This window comes from Eleutherodactylus coqui, chromosome 2 (genome assembly GCF_035609145.1).
Source record: "Eleutherodactylus coqui strain aEleCoq1 chromosome 2, aEleCoq1.hap1, whole genome shotgun sequence".
NCBI lineage: Eukaryota > Metazoa > Chordata > Amphibia > Anura > Eleutherodactylidae > Eleutherodactylus > Eleutherodactylus coqui.
In genome coordinates, this window is record NC_089838.1 from 288448526 (window position 1) to 288469463 (window position 20938).

At 46.1% G+C, this 20938-nt stretch overlaps 1 pseudogene; it reads right to left on the bottom strand.

Moving 5' to 3' along the window:
- LOC136610188 (zinc metalloproteinase-disintegrin-like MTP4) overlaps positions 1-20938 on the bottom strand; it is a 63796-nt pseudogene that overhangs the window by 20938 nt on the left and 21920 nt on the right.

Below are 20938 nucleotides of genomic sequence, written 5' to 3' on the forward strand. Positions count from 1 at the left end.
AGTTCTGCTGAGAAGATCGTCTCAGAATAACAAACACATGGTTTATGCAACCCAAACACTGACTGTACACGTGGACAATGGACATCTCCCAATGGCTTCCATGGAAGTCAGATTGATTACATCCTGTGTCATCATCGTTGGTGAAGTTCAGTCGTTGCAATAAAAACCTTTCCTGGTGCCAAATGAGGCACTGGTCATGATCTCCTTTGCAGCTTAGATCAAGATCAAATTCCGTAGCATTAAGAAAGGTGCTGCATTGAGAAAATTCGACACCTCTAAAATCCCCCAATCATACACTATTGAGGTAGCATACAGATTTGAACCGCTTGATGCTTCAGAAAAGCATCCAGAGGAACTATGGCACAATATACAGTCCACAGTTATGGAAACAGCCAGTAAGCATCTCACCAGAAGAAGCAGGATTAACCGTCAGAATAGCCGATAAAAGAAGAGCAGCAAAGGCGGCTGACAACAAAAACAAAGTTCGGTAATGAAATGCCGATTTTCGGTGAGCGGCAAGTAAAGACAAGGAAATGGACTGGAATGAGCGTTGCAAACAACTCAAAGCAGAAGCCATGAAAGGCCCTATGCGAGGCCTATACTCACAGGTAAAGATGAGCGAGCATACTCGCTAAGGCAAACTACTCGTGCGAGTAGTGCCTTACGCGAGTACCTGCCTGCTCGTCTCTAAAGATTCGGGTTGCAGCTAACTGGCAGAGCTATTGCTGCCAGTACCAGTGAAAACCATCACAGTGCTGTGCCAGGCAGTATGGGCATCCACACAATGGCCACAGGACTGGAAAAGATCTTTCTTCATCCCTCTACCAAAGAAAGGCGACTCCCAGAATTGTTTCAAATACCGAACAATAGCCCTCAGTCCGCATGCAAGCAAGATGCTTCTCACAATTATACAGGAAAGACTGAGATCAGTAGTTGAAGCCGCACTCCCTGATGCGCATGCAGGATTCCGGTGAGGACGCGGCACCCACGAACATATTGCAAACCTGCGATGGACCATGGAAAAAGCTTGAGAATACTAAAAGAATACATGTGCCTCATCGACTACATCAAGGCCTTTGACTGCGTCGACCATGACAAGCTATGGCACGCCCTACAAGAGTTGCGTATATCGCCACATCTAGTCAAGCTGATAAAATCACTTTAAAATGAGACAGCTCGGATTGGTTGAAAACGTGTGTATCTGGGTAAAGAATTGGCTCAGAGATAGAAAGCAGAGGGTGGTAATAAATGGTTCATACTCTGATTGGGCCAACGTCGCTAGCAGGGTGCCACAGGGTTCAGTACTAGTCCCCATTATGTTCAATATATTTATCAACGACCTGATAGAGGGACTGTACAGTAAAATATCAATATTTGCAGATGACACAAAATTATACAAGATAATTAATACAACACAGGACAATGTACAGCTACAAGAGGACGTAGATAAGCTGGGGACTTGGGCAGAACAATGGCAAATACAGTTCAATGTTGATAAATGTAAGGTTATGCACATTGGCAGGAGAAACGGATGTCACCAATATACACTAAATGGGGTACTGCTAGGGAAAAGTGATATGGAAAAAGACCTGGGGGTACTAGTGGATTGTAGACTAAACTGGAGTAACCAATGCCAGTCAGCTGCTGCAAAAGCTAATAAAGTCTTGGGGTGCATTAAAAGAGGTATAGGGTCGAGGGACGAGAACATTATCCTCCCACTATACAAGGCACTTGTCAGGCCCCACATGGAATGCTCCGCACAGTTCTGGTCAATGGTGCTCAGGAAAGATGTTACAGTGCTGGAGGGGGTTCAAAGAAGAGCAACTAAACTAATACATGGAATGACGGGACTGGAATACCCAGAGAGGCTATCCAAATTGGGATTATTTACTCTAGAAAAAAGACGACTAAGGGGCGATCAAATAACTATGTATAAATACATGAGGGGACAATACAAGGATCTCTCCCATGATCTGTTTATACCCAGGACTGCGACTGTAACAAGAGGGCATCCGCTACATCCAGAAGAAAGCAGGTTTCATCACCAACACAGAATGGGATTCTTTACTGTAAGAGCAGTTAGACTGTGGAACTCTCTGCCTGAGGAAGTGGTGATGGCAAAATCCATAGAGGAGTTTAAAAGGGGACTTGATGTCTTTCTGGAGAGGAAGGATATTATAGGATATAAATCTTAGGTTAATTATCAATCCGGGTATACAGGCAGGTAGGAACTATTAGGGGTTGATCCAGGGAATAGTCTGATTGCCATTAGGGAGTCGGGAAGGAATTTTTTCCCCAAAAGGGCTAATTGGCTTCTGCTCTTAGGGTTTTTTGCCTACCTCTGGATCAACAACACAGGAGGATAACAGGCTGGACTAGATGGACATTGTCTTCATTCGGCCTTACATACTATGTTACCAATCAAGAAGCCACTGTGAGAACACCGTATGGGGACAGATTGGTTTGAGATTAGCAAAGGCGTCCAACAGGGCTGCATCCTCTCTCCCTTGTGGTTTAACCTATATGTGGAAGTGATCATGTGGAAAATGGACCTAGACGAATTGGAAATTGGGGTGAAAAATAGGTGGAAGAAACATCAACAATCTCCATTATGTGGATGACACAATTCTGCTTGCTAAAACAGAAGCAGATCTGAAGCAGCTGATATGTAAGATTAAAACTGAAAGTGAAAAAATAGGCCTCTACCTGAATTTAAAGAAGACTAAAATTATGACAACTGCGAAAAATTGCCAAATTCAAATCAAAATGCAAAACCTAAAAACAAGGAGAAAGCTCACCTTTAAGGTCGCCAGAGGCCGTGAATGACCAAACAGCAAACAACAACCCTCTACCCAAAATATTTGCAGAATATAGGATTGTGACTATGAGATAACGCCCATGCCTGCAAATGATCATGGAAATAAACCTGGTCATGCTCTCGCCATGATGACCATACTGATATGAAAATTAGCCCAACAAAGTCTCTTGTCCCATAGTGTAGAACTAAGCAGAAGTCGACTTCAGAATTGTCCGCAGAGCGCAGCGCAGCTGCAGATCTTGTCAACTAGTGTAGATTTTGTTGTGTTTTTAACTGCGGAATGTGTTCTGCAGAACGTCTTGTGGAATTTATTGTGGAATTACATCTCCTGTATGTTAGAAATCTGCACGAACAATTCCACAAGACAAAGACTTGATCGGCCAACAGCTATCTCACTTGACATCCCATCAGAGTGTGAATATGTTGTGAATTTAGAGAGGGGGGAAGCTATACCAGACCCCTATGGCAGCAGCTTATCTCCCCAAGAACAAAAGGATTGGACAGTTAAAATCTATCTGCTATTGGGGTAGAGTCAGGAGGCCCCCATACAAATCAGATGGCAGAATTAGTTGACATACATCTAATGCATATGGCCACCTTTAATCAAATATCCAATTATGTACTCAACTACTGTAAGAGCTAGAGGGCTGACAATACGAAGATGAAGACTCAGTTACCTCCTCAGAGCCGCAGTCACATTCTTCACCTCTTTCTCTGAATTTATTACCACAAACAGGATCAGACTTGACTTCCTCCATCTTTGGTTTGTTATTCATGCATAGAGGCTTATATTCCTTAATGAAGTTCTGATAGTCTTGGTGACTACAGGAACTGAAGGTATTTTGGGGTAGATCACTGTATTGAGAGCGAGGCAGTAACAGAAGGAATATATTTACCGTCTACAGGAATGTATATGCAGTGATCACACGAGTTACAATGGCCGTAGGATACAATATATTCAGCATACAGATTCACCGTACAATCCCACAGGTATTGCCGATCTGCAGCACACGCACTTTGCTGGAACGTCCAGCCAATCAGCATTTATTACTGAAGTGCATGGACTGATTGGCTCTCTAGTGGCGCCTCTCTACAGTACAGAGCGGTACTACAGGATCTGTACTGCCCTTTTCCTGTACCAGGATGAGAGGCTGCTTTGAACACCAGGTGAGGGCGGCTCCTTGTTATTTTCTGGTACCCTGTGTATACCGTACAGGTCTCTGAAGAAACTTCTCTCCTCTACATAGAAGGTGATTTACATCTTCCAGCAATTCCTTATAATTGTTACATATAAGGACTTGCTTTATCTATATTATTTTATTTTGCTTAGTTGCCTTTAATCGTCATTTTGTATTACTTTTGGTTGAAATTTTGGAGTCTTCGGAACCAATTAGGGTTTTAATGTAAATATTTTGAACTTACAGTGGTCGTCATGGCTGCCTCTTGTTCACATGATTTTCGGTCGTGTTGTGGCCATGACACGGCTGGTGCTTGTAACTGCAGGAACGTCTCTCACTGAAATCAACGCGAGCCATGCCTGCAGTAACAAGCGCCGGCCACTACACAGAGGTCGGCGCAGAGACTTCTGCTGCTTCTGCTCCGACCTCTGTGTATATCCACGCAAAATTGCTTGTGTGAAGGAGGCTGTATGCGTTTTTACACTCGGACGATCGCGAATACAAATTGCGTGAATAAAGAATAGCCGCCATGTAGTCCCGATGTGGTTAAATTAGAAATTTCTCGTCCATTCACATGGGTGGTTGTGGCAGACATCCTCGGAATGACTGCTAATGCTTACATAAAGCTAGCTGTCTTTTTTTTCCCAGCATTGGGTGCAGCTAAACTCCCTCCCCCTACCTTTTTTTTCAGCGCCCATAGTAGTCTATAGAAGCCTCCAGCATATCTCAGCAAAAGATAGAGCAAGACCTATCTTTTCACGCGCCATATAAAATTGGCCGCTGTTTTTGGTCCCTGATGTACTATTTTTGTTGATGCGATTTTTTTTTTTTTTTTAACGTGCCTAAAGATCGCTCATCTAAATGAATACATTGGATATCAATGCTTCAGATGGTTGCCATTTTTGGACGCAGCTACAATAGTTGCGTATATATTGTCGTGTGAAGCACTGAACAATTAGTGTTCAAACTGCCCAATAACTGAATGAGCCGGAGCTGATGTTTATGCTGGCTGAAACTGAATGACGAACAAGAACCGCGCAATTTTCGATTATCATTCAGATATTTACTCACATTTAAACTATATATATATAAATATTGTTCACTTTCACCTGTTTTAACGATTATTTGTCCACTAATTGTTCAGTCTAAACGCAGACTTAGGATTCATTCATACAAGGGAATTTGCGCAGCTAACTTACACATGCAAAAATAATGCGACTATTAGAACCAATGGTTTCCTATGAAAATGTTCAGATGAAGGAATTTTAGCCCCACAAAAAATTGCACCTAAAAGAAAGGACATCAGGGCAAAAATATAAGTCTTGACATAACTTTAGTGCACAAAGTGCAGGAGTGTCTTTTGTGTCCTATGGTAGACTATGCCAGCTGGCCGGCAAAAGGAGATGAAGGGATTCCCCCACAGCGGGGATGGACGGGTTCCCCTGCAGGGGAGATGGAGAGATGAAGGGAAGTTCGATGGAAACCCCCTTCATCTCCCTGGGGGTTCCCTTCATCACGGGGATGAGAGGACTCTCCGGGAGATGAAGGGAAGCCCCTCAGGGATGAAGGGAGTCCTTACAGCAGGAACTTTAAAAATTGAAAACTTGCCACTCAGAGGTACCTTGGGGCTGCTGCGGCGATCTCTCTCGTCCCCGAACTTCCGAACAGCAACGCATTTTTTCCGTCGCTCATCAGCGTTATTTCAATGCTGATAAACTCGGGACTTCAGCTCTGAAAATTCGGCCATTCACATGATTTTCGCACATTTCTTTTGCGAGGCTATCTTCTGCGCAATTTTGACGCCTGAAAACCTGCAATCTTTTTAAAGAAGTTTATAAACTATCTCAAAGTATTTCCTCAATAACTCTTCCTATTTGACCGCTCACAAACAAGGGGGAACCAATTTATCCCCCATGTCATGTATTTACCTTTATTATAAGTCTGAAGGAAGTCCTCAGTCCTCCATTGTAGCAAGTTTATATTAGATTTGCATTTGGACTAAGACACAACTTATTCTGCATTATACTTCTATTTGTACTGTAAAGTCATAGAAAGTTATGATATCTATGAAAGGAGCCATAGTGTGCATTTCTGCATATAGTAGCATGCACTTCCGAATAGCAGATATTGACACTATAGAATCAACAGGAAACAACAAATAAATGATATATACATCTGTTTTTCTCATTTCTATATATTTACTCACCTCAACTTTGCAGCCATGATACAAGATGTGCAGCAGTCATCATTATCATCATCATGTCTCATTCCCAAGTTGTGTCCTAGTTCATGAGCAACAGTATCGGCAACAGGAATATAATCATTCTTGTGATCCTGGAAACAAAATATTAAAACGTGATGATTTCAAGTTCACACTTTTTGAAACAGTAATTAGTGATATTATAGGACTGAGTAATGTCATTGTCCCCCCTGTACACCAGGATATACAACCTATTTCTCCCCCACTAGACACCAAGGATCAAATTTTCTGGGCCCAGAAAAACTAGAGTTTCTCCAAAGTCTGTCTGCTGTTGCCTACTTGTAGCCAAGACTCGCCATACTGCCACTACATGTAAGTAAGGTTACTATTAGAGATGAGCGAACCTACTCGGCCACCCCCCTTTTTTCGCCCGAGCGCCGCGATTTTCGAGTACTTCCGTACTCGGGTGAAAAGATTCGGGGGGCGCTGTGGGTGAGTGGGGGGTTGCAGCAGGGAGTGGGGGGGAGAGGGAGAGAGAGAGGGCTCCCCCCTGTTCCCCGCTGCTACCCCCCGCTCCGCCACGCCTCCCCCCGCCCCCCGACGCCCCCCGAATCTTTTCACCCGAGTACTGAAGTACTCGAAAATCGCGGCGCTCGATCGAGTAATTACTCGAAACGAGTAGGTTCGCTCATCTCTAGTTACTATATAAAGAGAGGGCTTTTTTGATTTTAATATGTGCTTGATAAAGTCGCCTTGTATAGCGACGAAACGCGTTCTGTATTCTGAATAAACTTATGACCATAAGAAGACGTTCTGTTCCTGGTGGAATGCTGAGATAGCGCGGGTGGAATCCTTTTTTCTACCTTTATTCTTTTTGACCGAGTGGGTCCTACCTGACAGTTGGACACAGAAGCCCTGCAGCCTGCTCCATACACCATAAGGATCGACCAGAACCACTGTAAGATCCATTGTGATCTTATAAGCCCACTTGGATTTGGAGGTGTTAGTGAGGCTCTTATTAAGGGGTTCTCGCTAAACACCGGGTGAGTCCTATTATTACTTATTACTTTTCTTTCTAGTACAAATCTATCTGTACTTTCCTAAACACTCCAGGTTGCCGTTGGAAGCGCCTCCCTGACGCATTTATGTTATCGCCACAGGCAATGTCCTGCTTCATGACCGATCCAGAGATCTTGGTACAAGAGCCCGCCGTTTGCCTGCATGCGCAAATCACAGAAAACCTGCCATTACCTATACTGACCAGTAGATGGCACCAAATTATTATATGCATATACAGCAGCCTGTAGTGTCGGAGACCTTTTTTGTCGGAATAAAAGGCACATTTCTGGTTTTATGTAATCAAGTATGCTGATTTAAAAAATAAAGGCGAAAAAATTCTCCAAAAACCGGAACACCTCCCTAAATGACCGGAAAAAATGGCAAAATTCACTGCCATGTTTCGATACAAAAAAAGACTTTAACTATCTTTCTCCTAAATAGTATATGAGTAATTTGAGTCGGTTAATGAGTATATGACTGTTGTAACGATTGTAATGTTTTTTTTGTACTGTACGTATGGAAATATAAATAACAAATAATATGGTTATGATGTTTCATGCATTTTAATTAATAATAAATAACAAATGAATATGTTTTTTTTAATTTTGGGCATAAAATAATAAACAACATAAATAAATATATAAAATATGAAAATTATTGATACAAATATGATTTTTTTTTGTTTTTCCAATCCCCAGTCAGAAGAGATGCTGAACACCAGTGCCGGGGACTGGGGAGAAGATGGGCCGGAGCCAGACAGCGCTTCTTACGTGACGTATTCTTTTTTTTTTTCTGCAGCTAGGGCTTATTTTGCAGGGAGGGCTTATATTTCAAGCACCCTGCCACCTGAAAATCTTTGCAAGTGGTGCTACATAGTCACGCGACTTTGTAGCGCCACAAAATTGGGTTTATCGCCACGAGAAATATCGCTGTCATTTTCTCGTGTCCATATTGTGTTGCCCATGTGAAGGAGGCCTTATGTAACAAGTTTGGTATCTGATCCCACTACATACTATTCTCTATTACGACAAGGGTGATTATCATATAAATCTACTTACTCGGTAGGATCTCAGTATAGATGACCGGTATTGTCCAGTTTCAGCTCCTGATGAACTGCTCATAATCAAGCAGGGAAACGCCTTGAGCTGTTTTTTTGTTTCTCCTGAAGTTCGATGATTCATATTTGGATATATACATCTTCCTATATGAGTCACTGAGTAACTATGAGCTGCTATTTCAAACTAATTGTCGTAATCCTTCGACAGAAGATCTGACAATATATTATTTTTCAATGAGTAACAGTAGCAAGAACTAATAGCTGCACTGTGTTACTCATCACTAAAACCCCTGTCTGTAGTGGTTCTTCTTTTTTTGTTTGTCGGCCCATGTTTGTTTCTAAAGGACATTAATAAAAGTAATATGTTTTAGTCTATATCTGTGAAGGGCTATTTTTAAATAATATATATAGACTTTCCTGCCCCTGTGAATCTTGGCAGAAAAAGAAAACCATGCCAGAATTGCACTTTTTTGGTCACCCTGGCACCAAAAAAAAACAAAGAACGATCAAAAAGTTGCATGTACCTCAAAATGGTACCAATAGACACCGTAGGTCGACCTTCAAAAAAATAAGCTGTGATACCACTCTATCCATGGAAAGATTAAAAAAAAGTTATGCTGGTCAGATGATCGCAACAGAAAATACATGTATATATTTGTTAAAAGATATTTTATTTTTTAACTGTAGTGCAGCAAAAAAAAAAGAATTTGTCATTGTCGTAATCATACACACAGAGCAAAGTTATCACGTCATTTTTGCCACAATGTGTACGCCGTAAAAACAATACCCCACAAAGATGGTGAAATTACATTATTTGTCCATTTCACTCTACTTACAAATTTTCAAAAATTTTCAGTACATTATATGATACATTAAATAGTACCACTAAAAATACAGCTAAAGTCCTCTGACAGCTATATGGAAGGAAAAATAGGAGTCATCATTTCTTTTAACCCCTTAATAGAGATGAGCGATCACCAAAATGCTCGGGTGCTCGTTACTCGGGACGAACTTTTCGCGATGCTCGAGGGTTCGTTTCGAGTAACGAACCCCATTGAAGTCAATGGGCGACCCGAGCATTTTTGTATATCGCCGATGCTCGCTAAGGTTTTCGTTTGTGAAAATCTGGGCAATTCAAGAAAGTGATGGGAACGACACAGCAACGGATAGGGCAGGCGAGGGGCTACATGTTGGGCTGCATCTCAAGTTCCCAGGTCCCACTATTAAGCCACAATAGCGGCAAGAGTGGGCCCCCCCCCTCCCAAAAACTTTTACTTCTGAAAAGCCCTCATTAGCATGGCATACCTTTGCTAAGCACCACACTACCTCCAACAAAGCACAATCACTGCCTGCATGACACTCCACTGCCACTTCTCCTGGGTTACATGCTGCCCAACCGCCCCCCCCCCCCCTCCCCCCCACAGCGCACACCAAAGTGTCCCTGCGCAGCCTTCAGCTGCCCTCATGCCACACCACCCTCATGTCTATTTAGAAGTGCGTCTGCCATGAGGAGGAACCGCAGGCACACACTGCAGAGGGTTGGCACGGCTAGGCAGCGACCCTCTTTAAAAGGGGCGGGGCGATAGCCCACAATGCTGTACAGAAGCAATGAGAAATAGAATCCTGTGCCACCGCCATCAGGAGCTGCACACATGGGCATAGCAATGGGGAACCTATGTGCCACACACTATTCATTCTGTCAAGGTGTCTCTGCATGCCCCAGTCAGACCGGGCTTTTTAATTCATAGACACAGGCAGGTACAACTCCCTATTGTGAAGTCCCTGTCGACCGACAGCATGGGTGGCTCCCTGGAACCCACCGGCGATACACAAAAATATCCCATTGCATTGCCCAACACAGCTGAGGTAGTAATGTCGTGCTTAATGCAGGTGGGCTTCGGCCCACACTGCATGCCCCAGTCTGACCGGGGTTCTTTACAAGTGGAAACAGATGCATTTATAATTCCCTGTGGACCCACAGCATGGGTGGGTGCCAGGAACCCACCGGCGGTACATAGAAATATCCCATTGCATTGCCCAACACAGCTGAGGTAGTAATGTCATGCTTAATGCAGGTGGGCTCCGGCCAACACTGCATGCCCCAGTCAGACTGGTAATATGTACCTTAACAGTAACCGCGTTGGTGGTAATGTGGTGGTGACTGCGGACCTAGTAGCACGGTTTTATTTTGTTGGTTTTCGGAATGTGGCCAGGATTAAGTGGGCCGTGGCGGGGGATGTTTTGGAGGCACTACGTGTCCTCTCCACGTGTCCATGGTTATATGCACCTTAACAGTAACAGCGTTGGTGGGAAATGGCCTCGCCGCCATCATGTCTTTGGGAAGCCTCTGTTTCCACACCCCAGAGACATACCATTAGCAGCGGTATAGGCAGAGCCCAGAATTAGTAACATTTCAGCCGTAGCATTAGCGACAGGCCCCACTAACATATCACTAGCAGCATTATAGGGGGAGCACAGTCTTAGTTCCATTTCAGTAATCGTAGCAGCCTACACAGGCCCCAGTAACAATTCCGAAGCAGCAGTATAGTGGGAGCGCAGTCTTCGTTCCATTTCAGTAATAGTAGCAGCCTACACAGGCCCCAGGAACAATTCCGAAGCAGCAGTATAGGAGGAGCATAGTCTTAGTTCCATTTAAGTCATTGTAGCAGCCTACACAGGCCCCAGGAACAATTCCGAAGCAGCAGTATAGTGGGAGCGCAGTCTTAGTTCCATTTCAGTAGCTGCAGTATAGCCAAGGCCCAAGTTACATTTATGTAGCTAAAGTGTAGGCCAACCCCACACACACTTCTGTACCATGAGTGCAGGCGAAGAACATACAAATTGCTATGATTACACTGTAGGTGAGGGCCCCAAAACATTGGTGTACCAACAGTACTAATGTACCTCAGTAAAAATTGGCCATGCCCAACCAAGATGGCAGGTGAAACCCATTAATCGCTTTGGTTAATGTGGCTTAAGTGGTAACTAGGCCTGGAGGCAGCCCAGTTTAACTAAAAATTGGTTCAAGTTAAAGTTTCAACGCTTTTAAGAGCATTGAAACATATAAAAATTGTTTAGAAAAATTAGATGAGTGAGCCTTGTGGCCCTAAGAAAAATTGCCCGTTCAGCGTGATTACGTGAGGTTTCAGGAGGAGGAGCAGGAGGAGGAGGAGGAATATTAGACACAGATTGATGAAGCAGAAATGTCCCCGTTTTGGATGGTGAGAGAGAACGTAGCTTCCATCCGCGGGTGCATAATACGTATTGCTTAGGTATCGCTGCTGTCCGCTGGTGCAGAAGAGAAGTCTGGGGAAATCCAGGCTTTGTTCATCTTGATGAGTGTAAGCCTGTCGGCACTGTCGGTTGACAGGTGGGTACGCTTATCCGTGATGATTCCCCCAGCCACACTAAACACACTCTCTGACAAGACGCTAGCCGCAGGACAAGCAAGCACCTCCAGGGCATACAGCGCGAGTTCAGGCCACGTGTCCAGCTTCGACACCCAGTAGTTGTAGGGGGCAGAGGCGTCACGGAGGACGGTTGTGCGATCGGCTACGTACTCCCTCACCATCCTTTTACAGGGCTCCCGCAGACTCAGCCTTGACTGGGGAGTGGTGACACAGTCTTGCTGGGGAGCCATAAAGCTGGCAAAGGCCTTGGAAAATGTTCCCCTGCCTGCGCTGTACATGCTGCATGATCTCTGCGCCTCCCCTGCTACCTGGCCCTCGGAACTGCGCCTTCTGCCACTAGCGCTATCGGATGGGAAGTTTACCATCAGTTTGTCCACCAGCGCCCTGTGGTATAGCATCATTCTCGAACCCCTTTCCTCTTCGGGAATGAGAGTGCAAAGGCTCTCCTTATACCGTGGGTCGAGCAGTGTGTACACCCAGTAATCTGTAGTGGCCAGAATGCGTGTAACGCGAGGGTCACGAGAAAGGCATCCTAACATGAAGTCAGCCATGTGTGCCAGGGTACCTGTACGCAACACATGGCTGTCTTCACTAGGAAGATCACTTTCAGGATCCTCCTCCTCCTCCTCTTCCTCCTCCTCAGGCCATAAACGCTGAAAGGATGACAGGCAAGCAGCATGGGTACCGTCAGCAGTGGGCCAAGCTGTCTCTTCCCCCTCCTCCTCATCCTCCTCATGCTCCTCCTCCTCCTCCTGAACGCACTGAGATATAGACAGGAGGGTGCTCTGACTATCCAGCGACATACTGTCTTCCCCCGGCTCTGTTTCCGAGCGCAAAGCGTCTGCCTTTATGCTTTGCAGGGAACTTCTCAAGATGCATAGCAGAGGAATGGTGACGCTAATGATTGCAGCATCGCCGCTCACCACCTGGGTAGACTCCTCAAATTTTCCAAGGACCTGGCAGATGGCTGCTAACCAGGGCCACTCTTCTGTAAATAATTGAGGAGGCTGACTCACACTGCGCCGCGCAAGTTGGAGTTGGTATTCCACTATAGCTCTTCGCTGCTCATAGAGTCTGGCCAACATGTGGAGCGTAGAGTTCCACTGTGTGGGCACGTCGCACAGCAGTCGGTGCACTGGCAGATTAAACCGATGTTGCAGTGTCCGCAGGGTGGCAGCGTGCGTGTGGGATTTGCGGAAATGTGCGCAGAGCTGGCGCACCTTTCCGAGCAGGTATGACAAGTGGGGGTAGCTTTTCAGAAAGCGCTGAACCACCAAATTAAAGACATGGGCCAGGCATGGCACGTGCGTGAGGCTGCCGAGCTGCAGAGCCGCCACCAGCTTACGGCCGTTGTCACACACGACCATGCCCGGTTGGAGGCTCAGCGGCGCAAGCCAGCGGTCGGCCTGCTCTGTCAGACCCTGCAGCAGTTCGTGGGCCGTGTGCCTCTTGTCTCCTAAGCTGAGTAGTTTCAGCACGGCCTGCTGATGCTTGCCCACCGCTGTGCTGCCACGCCGCGTGACACCGACTGCTGGCGACGTGCTGCTGACACATCTTGATTGCGAGACAGAGGTTGCGTTGGAGGAGGAGGAAGGTGCTTTAGTGGAGGAAGCATACACCGCCGCAGATACCACCACTGAGCTGTGGCCCGCAATTCTGGGGGTGGGTAGGACGTGAGCGGTCCCAGGCTCTGACTCTGTCCCAGCCTCCACTAAATTCACCCAATGTGCCGTCAGGGAGATATAGTGGCCCTCCCTGGTGCTTGTCCACGTGTCTGTTGTTAAGTGGACCTTGGCAGTAACCGCGTTGGTGAGGGCGCATACAATGTTGCGGGAGACGTGGTCGTGCAGGCCTGGGACGGCACATCGGGAAAAGTAGTGGCGACTGGGAACCGAGTAGCGCGGGGCAGCCGCCGCCATCATGCTTTTGAAAGCCTCCGTTTCCACAAGCCTATACGGCAGCATCTCTAGGCTGATCAATTTTGCAATGTGCACGTTTAACGCTTGAGCGTGCGGGTGCGTGGCGTCGTACTTGCGCTTGCGCTCAAACAGTGGCGCTAGCGACGTCTGGACGCTACGCTGAGAGACATTGCTGGATGGGGCCGAGGACAGCGGAGGTGAGGGTGTGGGTGCAGGCCAGGAGACGGTAGTGCCTGTGTCCTCAGAGGGGGGTTGGATCTCAGTGGCAGGTTGGGGCACAGGGGGAGAGGCAGTGGTGCAAACCGGTGGCGGTGAACGGGCATCGTCCCACCTTGTGGGGTGCTTGGCCATCATATGCCTGCGCATGCTGTTGGTGGTGCCTCCCCAGCTGATCTTGGCGCGACAAAGGTTGCACACCACTGTTCGTCGGTCGTCAGGCGTCTCTGTGAAAAACTGCCACACCGTAGAGCACCTTGACCTGTGCAGGGTGGCATGGCGTGAGGGGGCGCTTTGGGAAACAGTTGGTGGATTATTCGGTCTGGCCCTGCCTCTACCCCTGGCCACCGCACTGGCTCGGCCTGTGCCCACACCCTGACTTGGGCCTCCGCGTCCTCGCCCGCGTCCTATAGGCCTACCCCTACCCCTCAGCATGGTGTATTACCAGTGATTTGATTTCCCAGTGATTTGATTTCCTGCAGCCAAAATAGAATTTTTTCCCTTGTTTTTCAAAGGACAAGCCACACTGCGTGTATTCAATGAATACTACTAAGTTTAATAACTGTGTTGTGGCCCTGCAAATGTGTCAGAGAACTGCAGTGATGCAAAGTTATTCGCTCCAGCAGATCAGGGATTTCCCATGCAGGAAAAAAATTGGCGCAAGCCTGCAGTAAAACGTAGCTGGCTGCGTCTGATTTTTTTTAACGTTCTGCACGCAGCACACACGTACCCAGAGCCCTGAGGACTGTCAGAGGCAGGCGAAATACAATTTTTTCCCTTGTTTTTCAAAAGGACAAGCCACACTGCGTCTATTCAATGAATAATGTATGTCTTCTGGCCCTGCCTACACAATTCTATCCCTGTAGTATTAATGCCGGGTGCAATGGTCTGCATAGCCGGTTTTGAGAAAAAAAAAATATGCAACACTGCTAACAGCAGCCTGGACAGTACTGCACACGGATAGATGTGGCCCTAGAAAGGACCGTTGGGGTTCTTGAAGCCTACACTCACTGCTAACACTCTCCCTGCCTAACCACCACTTCTGTCCCTATTGCAGGGCGCAATGCTCTGCAGATCCAATTTTGAAAAAAAAAAAAAATACAGTGCTAACACAGTACTGCACACTATTAGATGTGGCCCTGAGAAGGACCGTTGGGGTTCTTGAAGCCTACACTAACTCCTAACGCTCTCCCTACAGCAGCTCCAGCACGATACCACTGTCCCTCAGCTAACTCACAAGGCATCTGAGGCGAGCCGCGGGAGGGGCCGATTTTTATACTCGGGTGACACCTGATCTCCCCAGCCACTCACAGCAGGGGGGTGGTATAGGGCTTGAACGTCACAGGGGGAAGTTGTAATGCCTTCCCTGTCTTTCAATTGGCCAGAAAAGCGCGCTAACGTCTCAGAGAGGAAACTGAAAGTAACCGGAACACCGCGTGGTACTCGTTACGAGTAACAAGCATCCCGAACACCCTAATATTCGCACGAATATCAAGCTCGGACGAGTACGTTCGCTCATCTCTACCCCTTAACGCTTAGGACATACATTTACGTCATGGAGGCTGGGGGTTTGTATGGAGGCAGAATATAGTTTTATTTTTTTCCAAAGATATTTTATATTTTAGACATAGTACAGAAAAAAAAAACTATATTTATCTATATTATCGTAGTAACCGTACTGACCCATAGAATACAGTTATGTCATTTTTGCTGCAGTGTGTACACCGTAGAAACAAAACCTCAACCCCCTCCCGAATGATGGCAGAATTTAATTTTTTTCTTATTCCAAGGAAGCAGAAAGCAAAAAATAAAAAAGAGCCGCGTCATTGAGGGGTTAAATAAAACATACATAGTTTGTACAGTAGCTCATCAGCAGGGCTCTCTAGAGATAAAGGTCCAGATAGTACATTTCTCTATTGACTCACTGTGCTGACAGTTTTTGTAATCACTTCCAACAGGGAAAACGTATGATTGACTTGTTTCCAGTTGATGGCCCCCTGCACACGGGCGGAAATTCCACGGCGGGTTTTCCCGCAAAATTAGATAATGCAATCCTATGCAGACAGCTGCGATTTGACCACGTGAAAACACGCGCGGAAAACAAAACGCGGTGTGTCCTATTTCTGTGCAAGACTTGCAGAGGTCCGCACAGAAACGTCACTAGTGACGAGCCGGCTCTGCACTGCGCACATTCTGAATGGGCGGCAGCCGGCACATAGCAGAGCGGGGGGACACCGGGAGCAGGTGAGAAGTAGCGGTCACTGCAGGGGCGAGAATTCTCGCAGCAGGATCTGACCCGGCCGTCTGCAGGAGGCCTATTTCAAATGTAGTTTTTAGATGCTAATCGATTTGAGTTTGTTGGCCAATAAAAGGTCAGTAATGTATATCTTAAAGGGGTTGTCCCGCGGCGGCAAGTGGGGGTATACACTTCTGTATGGCCATATTAATGCACTTTGTAATGTACATTGTGCATTAATTATGAGCCATACAGAAGTTATCAAAAGTTTTTTACTTACCTGCTCCGTTGCTAGTGTCCTCGTTCCCATGGAGCCGACTAATTTTCGCCCTCCGATGGCCAAATTAGCCGCGCTTGCGCAGTCCCGGTCTTCTGCTCTCTTCAATGGAGCCGCTCGTGCAGAATGCCGGCTCCGTGTAGCTCCGCCCCGTCACGTGCCAATTCCAGCCAATCAGGAGGCTGGAATCGGCAATGGACCGCACAGAAGAGCTGCGGTCCACGGAGGGAGCAGACCCCGGCGGCCCTCTCCAGCAGGTAAGTATGAAGACGCCGGACCGCCAGGATTCAAGTAAGCGCTGAGTGGTTTGTTTTTTTAACCCCTGCATCGGGGTTGTCTCGCGCCGAACGGGGGGGGGGTTAAAAAAAAAACAAAAAACGTTTCGGCGCGGGACAACCCCTTTCAGATTCACAACATGGGCATCATCTTGACTCACCTTCTTCTGCTGATGGCCACGGCTCACATTCTTCCCATGTTTGCAGCAAATATCTGGCTTCCTGCCTGTCCCTCTCTGATGTCTGAAGGGTGTGTGCACTATTAAAGGACCAGGTTATATCAGGCGCACTCCTAACTACTCTGCATTCTCCACTCCTGACCTCAGCTTGTTGTATTGACCATTCATCTGTCTGCTGCCTGCCTTGACTCCTTACCTGTTTGTATCATGCTGAACCTACTCTGATTGCCCTGACTTCACGAATGTCCCTCGTTTTGAAGCTACCCTGCCTGCTTTGATCAGGATTCCCCTAACTGTGCCTCTGTTCACATGCTCAGATACTGCATGCTGTTCTATTGTAGCATCAGATGCCATATAACCGACCATTTCCAGTGTAACAGCCTGGTGGCCCTACAGTGAATCCAGGATCCTGCCTAGTGGACCAAAAGAGTAACTACCAGGGTTCCTCAGGTGTCATCTCTGGATTTAGCCCAAAGTCAAACCAGCGTGTGGCACAGCAGGTCCACATCCTCTGATCTGACAGTATATTACTACATGGTGGTTGTGTGGTGGCTATTTCTAATAATATGCCTCTTACCTGGATAACTCCTGCAGAACGTTTACTATTACACATTCCACCAACCCATGCAACTCCTACAATAATGCCATCAAAGTCAATGTCCCTGGGAAACACAAGGGGGAACAGCTGTCACAGACTACTCATATGCATAAATGACTAAAAAGGAAAACTTGTTTTTGAATAACACTTAAAGGGGTTGTCTCGCGAAAGCAAGTGGGGTTAAGCACTTCTGTATGGCCATATTAATGCACGTTGTAATATACATCGTGCATTAAATATGAGCCATACAGAAGTTATTCACTTACCTTCCCTGCGCTGGCGTCCCCGTCTCCATGGCTCCGTCTAACTTCAGCGTCTAATCGCCCGATTAGACGCGCTTGCGCAGAAGGGTCTTCTGCCTTCGGCTTGGCTCGGCTCGGCAGCAGCGGCGTCCTGGCTCCGCCCCCTTCTCCGCATCATCTCGTAGTTCCACCCCATGACGTGTGCCGATTCCAGCCTCCTGATTGGCTGTAATCGTCACACGTGACGGGGCGGAGCTATGAGATGACGCGTAGAAGGGGGCGGAGCCAGGACGCCGCTGCTGCCGAGCCAAGCCGAAGGCAGAAGACCCTTCTGCGCAAGCGCGTCTAATCGGGCGATTAGACGCTGAAGTTAGACGGAGCCATGGAGACGGGGACACCAGCGCAGGGAAGGTAAGTGAATAACTTCTGTATGGCTCATATTTAATGCACGATGTATATTACAAAGTGCATTAATATGGCCATACAGAAGTGCTGAACCCCACTTGCTTTCGCAAGACAACCCCTTTACCAACACACCAAAAAGCAAGATAAGTTATTAAGACGCTTTGAAAATCTTACTTTCTTGTGCTTATTATAAATTGCAGGATTTTTTTTTTCCATTTATATCTGCAGCTAAATTCACAATTTTTGATTCTTGGAAGCAGCTCTAAGGATTTGAATGGGGGAATACAACACAAAATAACTCAAAATCAGTCCAAAAACAGTAAAGAAAAGAATTTGCAATTTAATAAATTGTACTTCAAGAAATTTAACCCAAATGACCACTGAACAACTGCCCATACGTCTTTTGACAGTGGCTATTAATGGGCCTTATTCTGTAGCGCTGTCTTTTAAAGGCAGCTACATGAGAAGCCTGGCACAGCTCCTTAATGCCAGGGAGAGTGGTTGCTCGGCTGTTGGATGTGATCGCGGGGTCCCGATGGGTTGCTATGGCACCCTGAGGCTTGAATACAGTCTCTGGGTGCTACCAGCCACGGTGGCCTATGAACCTAAAAATGATGCCATTACAAAATACAACTTGTCCCGCAAAAAAACAAGCCCTTATATGGTGATGTTGACAGAAAAAAATAAAAATATATGGCTCCTCAGATGTGACTAGGAAAGAAAATGAAAAATTAGTTGGACATTAAGGTGCAAACAGGCTTGGTCACTAAGGGGTTAATAAACACAACTGAAAAATTGTCACAAACATTCCTAAACATTATAGATTATTGTAGAAGAAACTTACGTTAGGAACTGCACATTGTCGTGGGGTTTCCAATGCAACTCTTTCTCCCTCCACGCAGAGAAGCGTTCTAGAGTGGTCCCAGGAGAGGTGTCCACTTCAAATTTGTTTCCATTGTTCCAAATTTCCAATCCAGTTAGAGCCACAAAAATATTTAAGGGCTTATACACCTAAGGAAGAGGTCAGATACAATCACATGGAGAATCGTTGACTCCCACTGCTGCAGGGAAAACCTAATACTACATTGTGTCCGCAGGAATAACTGGCTGAGCATTTACTTAGTGGCTCTTCACTCTGACTGATACATCAGGGAGGGTGTGAAGTCGGACATCCCTTCTGTAATGTCCAAATGCCCTTTATGATGCAAATTCATTAATGTTTGCTCTAACCAACTCTATTAGTTGTTGTCATACTCTGGATCCAGGAGGCAGGGTAGTATTGTTTATTGTTCAGAAAAAACATTATTTCGGGTGGTCATCTCAAAAACATTTCTATACACACATATCTACTGTATATTACTGCATTAACTCACCTGATTCACAAAATTAACAATGTTAAATATCCTTTGCCTGATAGTTCTTCTTCTGTAGTTAAATTTATTATACTGGAAGAAAGGAGATCATTAATAATGGGGTATAATGTAAGTCATTAATTACATTCTCTATATGTTATATCTGCGGAATATTCTCACTACCATACATTGAATATATTCTTACCATAGAATTATCCGCCACTATATACATTTCAATGTATTTTCTTGAATATCGGAAAGTTTGTTTCTATGAAGGTAAAGCAGAGGAACTTCAAAATCAGTTTATAAATGGAGGAAATACTTACACAGAGCCGTAGCCAGGCCTTTCTTCAGCCAGGGCAAAGGTTAAGTTTGCTGGCCTAGCCCTCTATCTAAATATCCTGGTTAATGCCTCATTTACACGAGAGGTGTTGTTGGACAAACGGTGCCCGACAGCTCGTCCCAGTGTTGCTAGCTCCTGCGCTATTACACAAGAGCGAGTATCGCTGGCATCACTGAAAGCGTTGCCGGTATGGTTGCGGAGTGGCCAGGAGCGATGTCTCCCTGCCCGCGTCCATTCTCTGTAAACAGACAGTCGTTCAGAAGTGAATGACAGCTGTTTACACTGGACGGTGCGTTGTTCAGTTTTCTGCATGCATTTTCCCAGTATGATTATCGTTCACATTCCCACGGGAGCTTGAACGGTACTACACGATAATCGGCCCATGTAAATGGCCCTTAAGGCAAAATGGTTTGTTGGCGCCCCCAACACTCATCATATAGGCTTATATCTTAATCAATTTCGAAATGTGTTTTTTGAATTAGCCAAGGCAGTTGGCGTAAAGACCGTCAAACGTGAAGGTAAAACAAAGTCAGCTATTGTGATAGACACATATTTTTCTTTCTCACCTCTTGACTGCTACTTGAGAAGTCTAACTTAGACATTGCCCTGCTGACAATTGTGTCCTCCACACCACAGGTTTTTGGGGTCTCGTCTTCATGATACTGGTAGACGGCATGTGCTCCACTCTCTGACATCTTCAGAGGTTGAATCAAGAATTTATTTTCTTCTGATGCAATTATGCCACTAAAAGAAAATATTACAATTAGAGATGAGCGAACGTACTCGTCCGAGCTTGATACTCGTTCGAGTATTAGCGTGTTCGAGATGCTCGTTACTCGTAACGAGTACCACGCGATGTTCGGGTTACTTTCACTTTCATCTCTGAGACGTTAGCGCGCTTTTCTGGCCAATTGAAAGACAGGGAAGGCATTACAACTTCCCCCTGCGACGTTCAAGCCCTATCCCACCCCCCTGCAGTGAGTGGCTGGCGAGATCAGGTGTCACCTGAGTATAAAAATCGGCCCCTCCCGCGGCTCGCCACTGATGCGTTCTGACATAGAGGAGGGAAAGTGCTATCTTGGTGGAGCTGCTATAGGGAGAGTGTTAGGAGTATTTTAGGCTTCAAGAAACCCAACGGTCCTTCTTAGGGCCACATCTAACCCTGTGCAGTACT